Raw genomic sequence first — 15,571 nt, 5'->3', positions numbered from 1 at the left:
GTGTGTGCATGTGTGTGTATGTGCGTGTGTGTGTATGTGTATATGTGTATGTGTGTGCATGTGTGTGTATGTGCGTGTGTATGTGTGTGTATATGTGTATGTGCATGTGTGTGTGTATGTGTGTGCATGTGTGAGTGTGTGTGTTTGTGTGTGTGTGTTCTTTCTGTCCCTTCAGGTCTTTTTTCCATACAGCTCACTGATTCAGTTCTTGAAAGGGCTGGCAAGCTAGTCACATTGACCATTGCTTTATTCCTCCCTGCTTGCCCCTCGTCACATTGTCACAGGCATCTTGGCTCATGTACGAGCCTTCAGATCAGTGAAGATAGCAGTGAAGGCAGTGAAGGCTCATTTCAGTTGTCAAGTTAATGGGATTCAGAGTTACCATGGAAGCAGCCCTCTGAGCATGTCTGTGAGGGCGTTTCTAGGTTAGCTTAGTCCAAATGGGAAGATCCACACTAGCTGCTGCTGATGCCATTCTGAGGGCTGAAGTCTCGAACTAAAACAGAGGAGAAAGCAAGCTGGGCACCACCATTCGCCTCTCCCTCCTGCCTGGCTGCAGACAGTGTGCCCAGCTGTCTGAGGCTCCTGCTGCCGTGACTCTTTAACTGTAATGGACTACACTCTCAAACTGCGAACAAGATGCTTTAGTCGGGTGTTTTCTTTCAGGGACAGGAAAAGTCACCACTACACCACCTCTGGCCGACGCTTTGCTGGCCCTATAGCATTATCAAACCCTGTAACCTCACTCTGCTTTAACTAACAGAATGGCTCCCCCCTCAGTATGACTTCCCAAGCCTCCTCCTGGCTGAGACTTGCCTCTGTCTATCCCTTTCTCTGCTCTTTACATAGCCAAGGCTTTCCTTTCTCTCAAAGCCTTCCTTCTGTGTGCTAGCATGGGTTTCTGTGGCAAAAACAAGCCCACTGACCCAAACCAGTTCTCTCCACTATCCCAACTACCCTTCTCCCCCTGTGGGTGCCGTCTCTTTCCCTCCTTTCCCACATAGCAACCAGGCTTCCTACAGATTCTGCACTTGCCAGCTCTTCAGTCCTTAATTTTTCCAGTCTGAGCTATCCAGACTATGACCTTGGTCTACCTCTGTAGCTAGTTACCCTCTAACCCTTCCTTTAGTTTTACATGCCCCAGATCACTTTACACGCTCTTTCCAAGGCTGTTCCTGACATGTCTTCTCCCTCTGCTCTTGTGAGGTCATGAGGCCATGTCCTCTGGCCTTGTTTCCTGAGTCTCAGAGAAGCCTATGTGTGTTGTCCTGTGTTTCAGCAGTGTGACTCTCACCTGCCTTCTCATTAGAGGCACAGTAACGTGATTCATCTCCATCCCCTCTCAGAGTCCAAAGCTCAGAGTAGAAATATGGCAATCCTCATGATAAGGCTTCTGGATAAGTTGGTAAGAACAGTTTAGGTTTTTAGCAGGAAGTGTGGTTGTGGAGCCAGTGGCTAGAAGAACAAAGAGATGTTGGAGAGGGAGGCATTCCGGAGCCACCACACTGCTTCCTGCTGACAGGCCAGTGTAGTCAGCTGGCCAGGAGTCCCCTGACCGGAGGCCCCTGGGGTTGAGAGCAGTGTCAACCAAGGCTACCATAGTAACCCTCTAGACAAAAACACCCAGGACAGGAGAGAAGGAATACATCTCTTTCCTGAGGCATCATGGGTGGGACTTCTGAAAAGGAAGGACTCCGGGGCACTGTGATAGTTAGAATGGCCCAGACTCCTCAAGGAAAGGAAGTGCTTGACAGCAGCCTTGCTCACCCATGTCTGTGGAGGCCTGGAGGCCTTGCATGGTCCTTTGGATCTGCAAGGCTTGTTTTCAGCCCTGATGGGTCTTGGCTGTTACTAGTGGACAGTACCTGTTCTATCACGCAGCAAATAGGGGCAAAGAGCATGGGAAACAGGTAGGGGATTCCTTCCTCAGCTGCACCAAAATGCTGCCTAGCACTTGGGGTCTGGGAGGAGCAGAAGCCACAGGAAATCCAACCCCTGCCCTGCCTACTCTCCTCTCTCCTGCTATAGAGCAGGTCAATGCCAAGGCAAGCTATTTGACATTCTCCCCATATCTCCATTTTCTTTGTCCTAATAAACTTTTTTCTTTTTCTCTTCCCTTTTCTTTCCCTTCCTTTCTCCCTCCCTCCTTCTCTTCTTCCCTCCCCTCTTCCTTCTTTTATTCCCTCCTCCTTCTCTCTCTCCTTCCCTCTCTTATTCCCTCCCCTTCTTCCCTCTTTTATTCCCTCCTCCTTGTCTCTCTCCCTCCCTCTCTTATTCCCTCCCCTTCTTCCCTCTTTTATTCCCTCATCCTTCTCTCCCTCCCTCTTTCTCTCCCTACTTATCCATTTATTTTGAATTTAAAGTCTTGCTGTCTTGCTCAGACTGAACTTATTCTTTAAAACTTTTTAGATTTATTTATTTTGCTTTGTGTGTATGAGTGTTTTGCCTGAGTGTGTACATGTGCCTGGTATGTGTGAGCCTGGTGGATTCCCTGGAACTGGAGTTATAGATAGTTGTAGCATGTGAGTAGTGGGAATTGAACCCAGGTCCTCTGTAAGAGCAAGAAGTGCACTTAACCACTGAGCCATCAATCCTGCTCTGACCTTGAACTCTTGAGCTCCACTCCTCCCAGGTAGTCTGGTGCACAGGTACATGCCGTTGTGCTCAGCTCAATCAATAAACTTGCTGTTGGTGAAATCTGTTACGTACAGAGACAGGCATTGAGAGGAAGACAACCAGCTTTTGAAGTTTAACCTAATGGGATTTTGCACTAGCTCTTGTGGTTTAAAAAGAAGACATCAGAGGGCACAGATTTCTTGTTTCTAAGGGGTCTCTTTGCTTCAGTTGGCTTTGACCCTGGAGCTGCATTCTGACCTCAGAGCACACAGGTGCTGGTCTTGAGGTGGGGAAGAGTCGCTGACGTGGAGTCTCAACTTGCTCTTTTGTTTAGGAAGGGAGGTGGACAGCCGTGTGTGTGAGAAGGGTAAGCACTACTAGGAACCAAGGGCCCTGGAAACAGGATCTCTACAGGAAGCAATAAAGAGCAGTGGCCAAGCTCCAGCTCTGGTTTTTCTTGTTTATGACGTTAATCAGCTGACTGTCCTTCACTCACTTCTCATTTATACTCTGTCTCCAGGACTCTCTAACCGCTGGCAAGCACTCTAGGTTTCCACTCACATGATGGGTCCATGCCTCCCTATCCTATCCGTTTGCAAGATTAGGGCAATATCTGATTCAAACTTTTTCCTGAGAAGCTAAGCATGGTGGGTATCTCATGTCTGTATCCCAGTATGGGGAAGCTGAGGCGGTAAGATCACTGAGGTCCTAGGCCAGCCTAGTCAGCATAGTGGATTCCAGGCCAGCCAGGGATACTTAGTAAGACCCTGCCTTAAACAGAAAAGACTAGGAGGTAATTTGTGGGTAAAAGCACTTGCTGTACAACTGGGAAGTGAACTCAGATCTGCAGAACTGATGTATATGCCAGACGCAGTAGTGCAAGCATCTGTAATCCCACCTCTCCTCTGGGGACAGGGAAGGTGTGGACAGGAAAATCTCCGAAACCTCTCAGACCAGCTAGCCTGGAACACGCAGCAGAAGACCAGCAAAGAGGCCCTGTCTCAGACAAGGTGAAAGGTTATCTTCTCACCTCCACAGGAGTGTGTCTGAATTCACACACACACTCCTACCTACTTACACATACACACATACAAGGTGTCACTGTGTAGTGCTGCCCAGCCTGGAACTTACTATGTATACCAAGCTGGCCTTGAATTCATAGAGATCCTCCTGCCTCTACCTCCCAAGTACTGGGATTAAACATGTGCACCATCATATCACATCGTATCTATTTTTAATTATGTGTATGTGTGTCTCCCTGTGGGCATGTGCATAGCAGTATAGATGCCTACAGAGGAGAGTATATCAGATCCCCTGGAGCTGGAGTTACAGGGGATTGTGAGTCACCCAATGTAGGCACTAGGATCTAGCAATAAGCACCCTTAACCACTGAACCATCTGTCCAGTCTCACAATAGAAGATTAACAACAATAATTAATAGTTATAACAGGATTTTGTAATAGGTTATTTTGGCTCATACCTGCAATCCTAGCATTTGGGGAGGCCAAGGCAAGAAAATTGTGAATTGAGACCAAACGTGACCTATACAGATCCTTTCCTCAAACCAAGCCAGAACAAATAATTATTTAAAAACTTACACCAATGGCATTTTCCCACCAGGCACAAGCCATGCAGTTTTCTCAATTACACTGTATGAAGCAGCAAAGATGAAGGAGAGAAATGGTTACGTGTACAAGAATTGTCTTGCATGGTCTCATCTGAGCTGGTTGCATTCAGACTGTTGTAAGAATTGTAAGAATCTTGACTTTTTTTCTGCATTTGGAAACACTAAATAAAAATGGAAACATAAAAAAACAAACAACACACACACACACACAAAACTTACACACAAAAGCATTGAGCCTAGACAAAAACTCTACAAGGGATCCCTTGAGTGCCAAGCCAAATACTTAATGTAAGTAAGGAAAAGTGGGATGTATTTTGAAATTAGTGGAGATTGAAGATCAAAAACATCACTGGACAGATTGGGTCTGCTGATGGAGAGACTGGATCTGCTGATGGAGAGGCTGGATCTGCTGATGGAGAGGCTGGATGGATCTGCTGATGGTGGAGAACTTGAGTCTGCTGCTGATGTTCCTTCCACATTTCTAAGTTGACCAATTTGATTAAGAAGGATGCCTTTTGTGTTAGTTATGATTTTATTGCTGTGAATAGACACCATGGCCACAGCGACTCTTACAAAGAAAGACGTTTGATTGGGGCTGGTTTACAGTTTCAAGGGTTTAGTCTATTATCATCATGGCAGAAAACACATGAGAAAGAGCTGAGGGTTCTACATCTTGATCCGCAGGCAGCAGAAGGAGACCATCACACTGAGTGTAGCTTGAGCATAGGAGACCTCAAAGCCTGCCTCCCTGGTGACACACTTCCTCCAACAAGGCCACATGTGTCTATGGGGACCATACCTATTCAAACCACTACACCTTTCAAAGCAAGTCTTCAGTTCGCTACTATGGTGCATAGCTTACACATTAAACTTGATCACAGGTATATGGAGTGAATACGTAGGATTCTGTACCATCTGTGATTTCTGGCCCCTGCCAGGAGTCTTGGGATGTGTTTCCTATGGATAATGAAGAACTCTTGTCACCTCTTCTGCCCATTTCCATGTCTTGGACAATTTATCCTGAAAATTAAATCCTGCTTGTGGACCATAAAGGCAGCCTGGATCCAGACACCCTGGCTTCGGTCCCAATTTCTTTATTACTCACGCTCACTGATTACAGGGATCCTTCCCTCTTTGGCACACTGGGGATTAAGGAAAGTGCTTCAGTAGCCATTTGGTAGCAGGGACTGTTTCCCTCTCCCAACAACTGACATGGCTGCTAAAAGACATTTAATAAAACCAGGTGTGATGACACAAACCTGTGATCGCGGTACTTGTGATATAGAGGCAGGAGGATTGGAAATTCATGGTCCGGACTGGAGAGATAGCTCAATCATTAAGAGCAGAGGACCTGAGTTCCGTTCCCAGCATCCACATCAGGCAGCCCACAGCTGCTTACAACTCCAGCTCCAGGGGAATCCAGTGCCTACTTCTGGACTCTGCAGATGCCTTCATTCACATGCACAAACCTACACAAAGACACACGTAGACAGACATAGACACACGTAGGCATACAGAAACACACATCAACACACAATTTTAAAAATGAAAGAAATTCAAGGTAGTCCTTGGCTACTTAGTTTGAAGCCTGCCTGGAATGACTTAGACTCTGGGGGTGGGGGAAGTGAGAGCCCACTGGGCATGCAGCTTAGCTGGTAAAGTGTCTGCCTCATATGCGTGAAACCCTGGGTTTAATCCCCAGCACCTTTAAGGTGGCATGATAGCATAGGCCTGTGATCCCACCCAGTACTTGGAAAGTGGGGGTGGGGGGGCAAGAGGATCATGATTTCAAGGCCAACCTGGGCTGCATGAGACGTAGTCTCAAAAAAAAAAAAAAAAAAAAGAAAAGAAAAAAAAGAGAGAGGTAGTTACCTAGAGGGTGTTGGAATGAAGCACTTTCTTCCTGCCTGCCTTTAGAGTAATAATAAGTTACCAGCAAGGGCGAGGGCACCTCCTGCTGTCCTCTACCTTCTACCAAGCCTAATACAGACTTGCAAAACAATACCCACTCTTCTAACCAGGACTGGTCTTTTGCTTCACCTTCAGGGATTAGCTCTAGAGCCATTTCTTCTATTCACGAGTATGAGGCAGGCTCTCTGCCAGCTAAGATACAAGGAAGGTTAAAGTCTTTAAGAACCATCATTAAAAATAAGGTTTGAAAAAAAAATTAAAGTTACAGGCTGCAAAGCTTGGTGACCTAAGCTCAATTCCCAGATCCCACATGAAGGAAGGAGAAATGAGATTTCTGTCTGGCCACAGGAGTTCCATAACTTATACACAGACACAGAGACAGACAGACAGGCAGACAGGCAGACAGACAGACAGGCAGACACATATATGCATGCACACACATGTACGTGCATGAGTGCACACACACAAATGTCCTAAGATATGACCACAGATATGATCTGGCCATCTGAACCGTACTGGTGGGGGCTACTTGAATTCATATACTTATTTTGTGATCTTTAGCAAGTCACTGTAGAAGATCAGAATATGTCACCCCCAAATCTGCCTGTTTAGCACAAGGACTAATTTGAGGTGCTTGTTTTTAAAAACACCCAGAAGAGAGGATCTGCAAAGGAGGTAAAAGGGAAGTTTAATCTACAGAAGAGATCTACATTTGTGAGGCATTTTCCTGTCTGTACCGTGAAGAAGAAGATAACCCCAGATAAAAACTCCTATCTGTAAAGTAGGCGGTGACAGGTCAACACCACAGACCTGACTGTTCGTTCCTGGTCACCTCCCTCTTACCAGCCTGTCCCACAACCTTCCTTCTCTATGTATTCAAATATGGTACTTAAACCTAACTCCAAGGCGGCCACCTTTAAGACTGACCCACATCTGGGTATCTTCCATTTGTACATGAGCCACTTGTGGTTCTTTTTTCTCTGGTTGACTATCTTTTGTCATTCAAGATCCCTTGTGACTAAGAACAAAGCAGGGCAGAGAGAAAATTCTTTCTATTCCTCTGTGTTGCTAAATCATTCATGCCTGATTTTCTAATATCAAACGGGGGCAGGTATTAGTCATATTATAAAGTGTTTATAAGGATTCAAAAAGCTGATACATACACCGCCTGAGAAGAATACTCAGTACATTCTGACTTGTGTACATTTTATTGACATTTTTTACTCTGATATAAATTCTGATATTCTCAGAATTTATATGACATAAGCCAGACATGGTGGCTCATGTCTGTAATCCCAGCACTTACGTAATTCTAGTACTTAGCACACCGAAGCAGGACGGTTCTACAAATTGGAGCTCAGCTGAGACTACAGAATGAGACACTGTCTCAAAAAAAAAACAAAGTCAGGCATTTTGTTCATGGTATATGGAATTTTTTTAAAACCACCAACTCTCTGACTCTTGCATTCCCAGGTGTCTGTTCGGTCTGAGGAGTGATGTTTGGCTAGCACCAATCCTGTGCTCCAGGATCTTTACCTCATACATCATCTTGGGTGTGTTTGGGCTCAGGGTGGAAGTCAAATAAATAACTCGTGAGCCAGTTTGCGCAACCTCTTAGAATTCACAAAGATGGTTCTGTGTGCCTGGCAGTCATCACCTGCAGACTGTATACCTTAAACAAGGCAGGCCCACAGCTTCTGGCTGTTCCATGGTGAGTTGGATTGGCTGTTTGGCTTCTCAGTGCCATTCTGGGTCCTTTGGTGTCCTTTGGTGTGGTAAAGCTGCCTGGGGTTCCAGGTTAGATCTTACCTGTGAACAACATGGTGAAGTTTAGTGGGAAGAGTGAGTAGCTGTGGTTGATGTGCCACTGAGGTGAGCTGGCATGGACTTCAACTGCAGAAGTGAGTTTGTCACCCAGGCCCTGGGGTCCTGAGGGAGATCTGCCTCCCCAGTCCTACAGGCAGCTGAGGACACCCAAAGTGCTCATCCAAACATCTCCAGTTCCTCAACACTAGCCCCAGTTTTGTCTCCTTCCAACTGATTGGAAGAGAGTAGAGCCTTGGAATACAAGACAGAATGGTTTTATTCAGAAAGAAACCTACCCAGTGCCATCATTCCTTCCTCCCCCAACTCTGACCACCCTCCCTGCTCCCTTCCAGCCAAGAATCACCAGGCACTTTCTGTCTGTGTGGATTTGTCTTTCCTGAACATTGCCCACGCTCTGCATGGAGCTGTGGTTCACTGGCCTGTGGTTCATTGACCTGTACATTCTGCACATCGAAGGTTTGTGGCAAGCCTGCTTTGATCCATGCTATTTGCCAACCTTATGCCCCTGGGTCACCTTCTGGGAACCTGCATAGTAGTTCAAACTTTGTCATCACGTAGGCTGTGGTGGATTGGTGTTGGGGTTGTCTATTGTGATTGTTCCACACTCAGCTGCATGCTTCCACCCTCTCCCCAGGGGTCCCTGTTCTCTAAAGAGTTAAATGTTACCCACAGGCTCATGTGTTTGAACTTTTGGTCCTTAGCCAATGGGAGGTGGTGGAAACTTTGGGAAGTATCCTGAGGAGAGGGAAGAAAGCCTTTAAGCTTTTAGCTCAGTCTTATTTCCTGTCTATTCTGTTTCCTGTCCCAGATAGGTATCAAGTAGCCTCATGTCGTCTCCCCACCCCCTACCCCACTCCACCCCATCACAACCAGGGGTGCCCTGCCCCCCACCCCCAGGCTCCATGCCTCCCTCCCTCCCTCATGATTAGTAGCATGCCCCAAGACATGAGCTGGAATAAATCTCCTCAAAGCTATAATTGCCAGGTATTTGGTCACAGTGACAAGAAAATTAAAATACCCATATAATATTGAAAGTAGCTGGTTAACAACCCAGCAACAACCTCTAAGTACTTAGGTGAACAGTTGTGTTTTCTACATTTTCAAAATTCAGACATGATTAAGCTTAGTGAGGAAGGTGGGCCAAAGGCCGAGCTGTGGCAGGAGCTTGTCCTCTTCGTCTGAACAGCCAAGTTGTGAATGCGTAGGGAAGCTCTCGAGGAGATAAGTGTCCAGAGAGGCATTTCTATAGTCACAGAGTTGAGGAGATTCTTTTCTGAGTCCCAACAGCAGCATTAAACCACTGCCAAATGCCGCCGTGAAATCCTCTGTCACGGTACACACACCAGGTGACAGCCCACGAGAGAGGGCAAAGGCAGGTCAGGACAGACACTTTTGGGTCTGACAGTGTTTGAAAGTCCAGGCCAAGGTCTCCCCATGCTTAGATGAACCCTTCCCAGTGCTGACTGAAGGCTTGAATTCTGACCAGAGCCTGAGGCAGAGTGTTGTGTACAGGCTTTCTCCATAAGGCCTCAGTCTGTAAACTGTGAGACCTGAGTGAATAGGACTGAGCTCGGGGGAGGGGGCTACCTGCCTAGGAGAGCCTGCTGTCTAGTAAATTATGTCCTCCAGACCAAAAAGAATGTTGCAGAAGATGCTGGATTTAGAGGCTCACTGTCAGAAATCCCCAGAGCTAAGAGTCTGTAAACTGATACGAAAATAATTACACCCTGATTTTATCACGTTTAGCTTTTTCCTTCGGTTAAGAATGTGGGCAGCTGGGGCTGGGGAGAAGATTTAGTTGGTAAAGTGTTTGTCACCTCTCTTAGGCCTGTAGCCCCTCCCCCAGCCCAGTGCTATTCACTCAGGGATCACAGACTGAGGCCTTACTGAATCCCTGAATCCATGGAAACTCTGGGTGGGATTGACAGCTCACCTTTAATTCCGTCATTCAATAGGTGGAGATAGGATTCTCAAAGCAAACTGGCTAGCTTTATGGGTGAGCTCTGGGTTCCCCCGAAAGACCCTGCCTCAATGAATAAGGTAAGGAGTATTCAAGGAAGACTCTTTATATCTGTCTCAGGACTATACAACACACATGCATACAGATGTACACGCACAGACATGTGTTAAAGGAAAAAGCTGTAGGCAGCAGGTGTGGTGGAAGACCAGAAGAGCAGGATCAAGGACATCCTAACCTTCACAGCAAGGTTAGCTTAGTTAAGTGAGACTCGTGCACTCAGGAGGCAAAGGCAAGTGGATCTCTGTAAGTTCAAGTTTAGCTTGGTCTACAAAGTGAGTTTCAGGCCAGTGGGGGCCACGTAGTGAAAGCTTGTCTCAAAAAAATCAACCAGCTGCTGAGCATGGTGGCAGATGCATGCCTTAATCCTAGCTCTCAGGAAGTGGAGGCAGGCATATCTCTGCCTCTCTGAGTTCGAGGCTAGCCTGGAATATATAATGAGTTCCAGGGCAGGCAAGTCCCAAACAAAGCCCCAAAAGCCAAATGAGCAAAGCAGCATAGGCAAGAAACTTGCCTGCTAGGGGCACCTGCAGCGTGGCCGCAGCTTGGACACTTTCACATCCCCTTCTCTGTGTTTCAGAAAGCTCAAAATATCTCTTAGGTTCATTTCTTTAGAACCTGCTGATAGACCTATTGCTAGCTCTTGTCTTTGAATGCACTAGTAAATCGCTATTTTTTCTCCACACCATAGATATTTATATTTGGATAACTGTGTTTCAACATCATTGGCCTTATTTACAGTCCTTCCTGCTTATTTTATGCCTCAAAAGCCTGTGGAAGGACCGAGTTCAAGGCAGCAGCTGCTTAAGGGGGAGGTTCTGAAAACAGGAGATCTGAAGTTCCGTTTCCACATCCTTCTTAGAAGACACAAAGCCTTTTGTTTCTCACCTCTAGATTTGATCAAGAGCCAATGGAGTGTAGGCTGAAGCTGAGGGAGAGGCATGCTGAAGAGCCACAGCTGTTGCTGCCCCAGCCCCCAACATGCAACTCGGGTAGTATAAAGTCCTCTGAGGCCTGGACCCGCAGGGGTGGGGGAGCGCTGGTCCCTATGGTATTTTCCAACCTCAGACTCTTGCATCTCCTGTAGAGAGCTACCCTTCTAACGGTAAAGATGAGTTCTGACAGTCTTCATCTGATGATGTAACCATACCAGGATCTTATCACTGTGTAAGCCAAGCCTTAGCTCCCATGCCCACTTAAACATCACAACTTTCCTGTCTCATTAAGAAGGATCCTGTGGGGACCAAAAAGATGGCTCAATGGGTAAGAGAGCTTGCTGCACAAGGATTAGGACCTGAGTTCAAATCCCCAGAACCTATGTAAAAAAGCTAAGTGTGTCTGCATCCTGTTGGCTTCTAATCTTAGTGCTGGGATGGGTAGAGAGTGGAGTATTGTTGGGACTTGCTGGCCTCTGGCCTAGCTCCAGAGTCACAGAGAAACCCTACCTCAAGGAAATAAAACCAAGTGTGTCAGAAGAGAACAATAGTATCCTCCTCCAGCTTCTAAGGACAAAAGCAACCCCATATACATATGTATGACCACCCCATATACATATGTGTGTCCACCATACACATGCCACAAACACATACACACACAACAGAAAAGAAGGCTTTTAGGAACTTCGTGTGGTGGCCCTTGTATATAATACCAGGATTTAGAAAGGTAGCAGAGTTCAGGGTTTGAGGCTAGCCTGGTCTGTTGTACATGGGACCCTGTACTCAATAACAGAAGGCTATTGTGGAGTCTAGCCACCTGTCAGGAATACACTAACTCTTAAGACAACCCCAAATTTTCCAGTGGGTCCCGAGTGAGCCAACAGGAAGGGGTGTGGCTGGAGCAGAGCAGAGGTGTCAAGCTGGCTTGCTTGGCTCAGCTCTGAGTGTTTGGAGTGCAGGACTTAGCCCACGGGCTCTGCTGCCAGATTTTCTGCACTGGTACCTTTGCCTAGTAACCCCAAGGTGACCTGATGGAGAAGCAGGAGTCTTCGGGAGATAGATGCAGTGTGACCGGGCCCTCTGGGTTTCTTATTCGGTGAAGCTGATGTTTACACAGAGGTGAAGAGGAAGTATGGGGCCTCATTTCCCCCTGGATCTAGTGTTGTAAAAGATCAAAAAGCCATTTACTTGCTGAAGAGCAAACTTGTTGCTGATGGAGGAGTTAAAGATGTCACACCCACTCTTGCCATTACCCATCGGCATTTCAAAGTAAGTCCCTGATGGCCGCTGACCGCTGGCATAGCCACCTGTCTCAGAACAGTCAGGTGATGATGACAGGTGCACAGGCATTCATCCCGTTAAACCCCACACACCCCCATGGGCAGGACTCCTAAACTCACTTTCCACAAGAGGTAAAACAAGCTCACTCAGGTTAAGGAATCGGTTTCTTCACATCCTCTGCTTTCTAATTTGATTCTGTGACTTTAAATTCCCTTATTTTTGGCTTGAGTGTGTCTCGAATTTGGCAGGGGGGAGTCAAGGACAACAAGACTTTCTCCTGTATAGAGAAATTTCCATAGCAAGAGAAGACTTAGAGGCTGTGGGCCTCATCAGAGGTCTATGTGGGAATGAAGTTAGAAATCGGGGAGTGGAGAGCTGGTCCCCTGGTAGTGTTAGTCCATTATTACTAAAGTGCTATCACATAGATTTTTCTGCTTCTAAAAATTAAATGGAAATTTTAAGAAATCCAAAAGCTGAATGTGGTAGTATTTGCTTGTATCCCAAGCGTCCCAGCACTTGGGAGGCAGAGATAAGTGGATTGCCAAGTTGGAGGCTAGCCTGGTCTACAGTCTTCTTCCTCCCTGCAGGGTTTTCAGGCAGCCCCACTGCCCCGTTGCTGCTTTCCTTGGGAGAGGCCCTGGGGATCTTGAAGCATTTGAAATCTTTTGAACTTTGTAAGAAACTACTACAGCAACCAAGCCCTGGAGATTTCTATAGCTGCCTGTTTTGTGACTTTATCCAAGGACAGAATGTTTTGGCTCCCCGGGTAACAGCTTCAGAGCACTGGGTCAGCCTCGGCTCTCTATCAGCCTGCGCGACCCTCTGTTGTTTCATAGGCGGATGGGGATGAACATTAATGGCCGCAGGTCTGACTTCATACACCTTAGCACATCCTGCAAATGTGGCCCAGACCCTTCCTTGGGATGCAGGGGAGCCGAGCATCTTCTCACACTTGAGATCTCAGCTAAAATGGAGGACTCCTACAAACAAGTCCAGCTTCTACAAACAAGCCATTCCTTATCATTGAAAGTCTCTGCTTCAACAATCACTTTAGCCTCCCAGGATCATCAGACTAGTCCTTAAACTGAGTCCCTACCCCCAATTACCAAACCAGGAGAAGTTTGCCCCTGGACAGTTCAATGTACGTCTCAAGCTCCGAGAGCATCACGGTTGCTTTATAGTTTTGGTGAAAGGGATAATGTAGCTATTGGCAATCACTGAGTTCAAGAGGATAAATCGGGAGCCAACAAATTCATGAGCTAGTTTAGGTCTTTGATGCCAGACCCCCAGACCATAGGCTATTGATTACCATGTTTCTGGTTGGGTTCTTGTCTTCAAGAATAAAGCAGGTTAAGAGTGAAGGGTGAAAAAACATGGAAGGCTTCATCCACTGGAGAGAACAATTTAAACAGGAAAACAGGGCACCATGCTGGACTAACAACTTGAGTGGAAGAGAAAAGGGTTCAAGTTCTTGGAAGCCATGGGGTGCTGACTGAGGACTGGGCAGTGCCATGGTTCTGAGCTCTCAGCTGGCCTGGACATGAGACTGGGAATACCTTGAAGAGCAAGTCTGTCAAGAGCAGGCTGTCAGTGAGCCACAGAAGCAGAATCTCAGAAGGCAGGAGCTGAGGGGCCATTCCCAAAGCAGGAGGGGGTCCCCTTTCTGCAGCAGGAGTAGCAGGTCTCAGAAGGAGCCATCTTTTCCCTCTTCCCTGTCCACTGACAAGGCCTAAAGAGTCTGGCTCTAAAAAGCAAGAGAGACTCTCCCCTCTCCCCACCTGGCTGAAGAATGTGTTCTGGGGACAAGTGTGAGTGCAGGTCCCAATGTGCACAGTGAGACAGGACCTATTAGCAACAGCTAAAGCCAAACGTTTGGGGAGTCACCTTGCAGAAAGGACTCTGGCTGAGAACCCCCGTGCTTAGGAAAGGATTGGATTCTATTTCTTTGTTTGTTTGCTTGCTTGTGAGTTGATCCAGTGTGTATATGTGTGTGTCACAGAGTGCAGCCGGCCCTTCTTCCTTCCTTCTTTCCTCCCTCCCTCTCCCCTTTCTGAGGCAGTGTCTCATGTAGCTCAGACTGACCACAAACTCACTGTTAGCCAAGGATGCCCCTGAGCTGCCACTCCTTCCTGCCTTTATTTCCCAAGTGCTAGAGTTTGGCATGCACCAGCACACTTGGTTTAAGCTGGGCTGGGACTTAACCCAGGTCACCAGCATGCCAGGCAAGCATGCCCTACCAACAGAGTTCCATCCCAGCCCTGAGCCTGGGCTTCCTCATACCTGAGCTGCTCTGTTCAACATAAGCCTCTGTTGTTGTTTTAACACAAGGTCTTGGGGGAGGAGGGAGAGGACAGGGGGTTTCCAAAGGAGAGACCTGGAAAGGGGAAAACAATTGAAATATAAATAAAGAAAATATCCAATAAAAAAAAATACCAAAAAAAAAAAAAAAGACAAGTGCAGCCCAGGCTGGTTTAAATGCTGGCATAACAGGATAGGCTTTTTGCCATCCTACTGGGCACTATTTAACCAAATGGCTTCTACTTTTGAAACCACCATCTTCCAGAGACATTTACATGATTATATCGGATATAATGCTTTATTCAGCTTGTTATAGCAAGCCAGGCAGAACAGCCACAGCCATACAGGTGCTCTGCTGCCTCTCACCCCGGAGTCAGACGGAGCACAGCTGTGTCAACAGTCTGTAAGTAAATCTCAGAACATTCGTTTGCCCTGCGTAGGTCACAGGCTGCCTTCAAGTCCTGGCTGTGCCCAGGGCAATGGATGTTCCTCATTGTCTTTAGGTGACAAGCCTGACTGTGCCAGGCTTCAGGTGCATTTCCTCCTAACACGAATGGGCCAAGTGCCTGAGGACTTTTAGGAAGAGGGGAGTGGGGAATGGACAGGGCAATGGATACCTGATAGATAAGGAAAAGAGTTCCTCAGGTAAACGTTTTAGAACCGCAAGCCTAGGAACCCAGAGAAAATGTTACTTATTTATTAATTGTTTTAAAGACAGGGTCTCAGGTAGCCAAGGCTGACTTCAAACTCACTATATAGTTGAAGCTGACCTTGAACTCCTGACCCTCCTGCCTCCACCTTTTGAGTTCTGGATTACAGGTGTCCTCCACCATGCCTGGTGTCAGGGAAATTGATTTTTCCATTCGTTTCAACTGTCGATATGTGATTCCATAATCTTCTCTCCAGACCTCAAGGGAGTGCCTTTGTCCTCTTAGGGAATGTGTAATGGCAGATATGTGTCAGTGCTTGGTATACGGGTGTCTCACCCATCTCTGCGGTCATTTGCACCAGACAATTTAATTTGGGTCCTATCATGCTGTACAGACTCTTCACTCTCCA

This window comes from Grammomys surdaster, unplaced genomic scaffold (genome assembly GCF_004785775.1).
Source record: "Grammomys surdaster isolate TR1022 unplaced genomic scaffold, NIH_TR_1.0 199, whole genome shotgun sequence".
In the NCBI taxonomy this organism is placed as follows: Eukaryota; Metazoa; Chordata; class Mammalia; order Rodentia; family Muridae; genus Grammomys; species Grammomys surdaster.
The sequence above is the reverse complement of the archived record's forward strand: the minus strand, read 5'-3'. Positions refer to the sequence as shown.